Consider the following 3072-nt stretch of genomic DNA (forward strand, 5'->3'; position numbering starts at 1 on the left):
ATGGGGAAATTGTCGTTTTCTCGGTCCGAATAGCTCTTTTGTTGGAGGCTCCCATTAAAAACAATGTGAGGAGCCCCCAACGGGTGACGTCATCGTCTGCGACTTCCAGTGAAGGCAAGGCTTTTCTGTTAGCGACCAAAAGTTGCGAACTTTATCGTTGATGTTCTCTACTAAATCCTTTCAGCAAAAATATGGCAATATCGCGAAATGATCAAGTATGACACATAGAATGGACCTGCTATCCCCGTTTGAATAAGCAAATCTCATTACAGTAGGCCTTTAGGGCAGTGGTCCCCAACCACCGGGCCGTGGCAGAAGAATTTTTTATTAATTTTTCTTAAAAAAAAAAAAAAATAAATAAATAAATTATTTTATTAAATCAACATAAAAAACACAGTATACACTTACAATTAGTGCACTGACCACAAAAACCTCCCTTTTTCATGACAAAAAAAAAAGGACTCCCCCTCCCACCCGGGCCGTGGGACAAATTATTAAGCGTTGACCAGTCCGCGGATACAAAAAGGTTGAGGACCACTGCTTTAAGGGACAACACTGCAGCAGTGGCACAGTAGAGTAGTCAATGTACAGCTTGCATGGGTTTACTAGCCACTCTAAAACGAGGCGACACACATTCATTATTGTGGACTCATTTTCAGTAGCCAGGGGCAGTGGATCATGCTCTGCTTCAGAACGTCAGAGTGGAATTCATGTCATTCCGGCAGCACTCGTGCATTAGCCCAAAACTTTGACACTATCCAACTATCCTGACTGGACTCCTATTGTCGACTATTTCCACAAAAATCATGTTGACTCTTTTTTTTTAGTGGCTTGTCAATCCATACAAGCTGTACATTGACTACTCTATTGTACTACTACTGCAGTATTGTCCATTGGAAAGATACACTGTCATACATTTTCCACAATGTCAAAAATCATGCTGCAAGTCATGTTTCCCAAAAATGAACCATCGCTCTCCCATACCACAGCACTCGTGCTTTACTGTAATGATCTTGCTGCTCACTTGTGTTGTTGGCTATTTCGACAACAATGTGATGACTCCTTTTCCAGGACTACACAAGCTGTACACAGACTACTCTACTGTACTGCTAATGTAGTGTTGTCCCTTGGAAAGATACATTTTCCCAATGGAGTGGGTCACACTCTGCTTCACAATGTCAGAGATCACGCTGGAAGTCATTATTCCACAAAAATGAACCGTAGCTCCCCCATACTACAACACTCATGCTGAACTGTCATTTTTTTAAACAATTTCGACAACAATGTGATGATTCATTCTCCAGGGCTACACAAGCTGTACACAGACTACTCTACTGTACTGCTGATGTGATATTGTCTCTTGGAAAGATACACCGTCGAGGAAGTGGATCATTATCTGGTTTACAACAGGGGTCACCAACCTTTTTGGAACCAAGAGCTACTTCTTGGGTACTGATTAATGCGAAGGGCTACCAGTTTGATACACACTATTTCAAGCCACTATCAGACCGTCTCTTCGGGATGCGCTGTTTTCTGGAAAATCATATTTATGTGCCTCCACTTCGACAGTGTCTTTGCCCCGTCATCATTTAGTATTTTTTAGCGCTTTAATATGGAGTCTAGAAATGACAACAGCCCAGAAAACATGTGCATGTATGTGCCACTCTGGCCACAACAAGAAGATAAAGAAAAGGAAGGAATTTATTGACCATGTCAACTACAATGGCGGACATGCGCAAAGCACTTTGGATAAATCTCTATCATATACGGAGATATCCGCTAATGTCGCAATTGGGAAAACATTTACTTATGGGGCAAATTCCGAACAGCTTGTTTGGAGGAAGAAGGAAAGAAGGCAAAATTGTTTTTATAAATATCTCTGCAATGGTTTAATTTCAAATCCCAATCAAACAAAAACAGGTAGCATTAGGTAAGAAAATGTGTTTTTGAATTATAGGTCTCATTTAAAACATTGGGAAGGGCTGGTTTTTAGGCCAAAGAAGCAGTCATGTATGTTTGGTATGCAATCACTGGTTTAAATGTAAAAAAAATAGATATTGGGTTTCACTTTGTAAAGCGCTTAGAGTCACTTGAGAAAAAGCGCTATATAAATATAATTCACCTCACTTCACTTCACACTTAAATAAATTGCCAGAAATAGCCAATTTCTATATATATAAAAATGGGTATTTCTGTCTGTCATTCCGTCGTATATTTTTTTTCCTTTTACGGGAGGTTTTTTGTTGAGAATAAATGATGAAAAAAACACTTAATTGAACGGTTTAAAAGAGGAGAAAACACGAAAAAAATGAAAATTTAATTTTGAAACATAGTTTATTTTCAATTTCGACTCTTTAAAATTCAAAATTCAAACAAAAAAAAAAAGAGAAAAACTAGCTAATTCGAATCTTTTTGAAAAAATTAAGAAAATAATTTATGGAACATCATTAGTATTTTTTCCTGATTAAGATTAATTTTAGAATGTTGATGACATGTTTTAAATAGGTTAAAATCCACTCTGCACTTTGTTAGAAAATATAACAAATTGGACCAAGCTATATTTCTAACAAAGACAAATCATTATTTCTTCTAGATTTTCCAGAACAACATTTTTAAAATAAATTCAAAGGACTTTGAAATAAGATTTAAATTTGATTCTACAGATTTTGTAGATTTGCCAGAATATTTTTTTTAAATTTTAATCATAAATTTGAAGAAATATTTCACAAATATTCTTCGTCGAAAAAAACAGAAGCTAAAATGAAGAATTCAATTCAAATGTATTTATTATTCTTCACAATAAAAACAATACATTTACTTGAACATTGATTTAAATTGTCAGGAAAGAAGAGGAAGGAGTTTAAAAGGTAAAAAGGTATATTTGTTTAAAAATCTTAAAATCGTTTTTAAGCTTGTTTTTTTCCTCTAAAATTGTCTTTCTGAAAGTTATAAGAAGCAAAGTAAAAAAAAAATAAATAATTTATTCAAACAAGTGAAGACCAAGTCTTTAAAATATTTTCTTGGATTTTTAAATTCTATTTGAGTTTTGTCTCTCTTAGAATTAAAAATGTC

The sequence above is a fragment of the Nerophis ophidion genome, linkage group LG14 (genome assembly GCF_033978795.1).
Source record: "Nerophis ophidion isolate RoL-2023_Sa linkage group LG14, RoL_Noph_v1.0, whole genome shotgun sequence".
Lineage (NCBI taxonomy): Eukaryota > Metazoa > Chordata > Actinopteri > Syngnathiformes > Syngnathidae > Nerophis > Nerophis ophidion.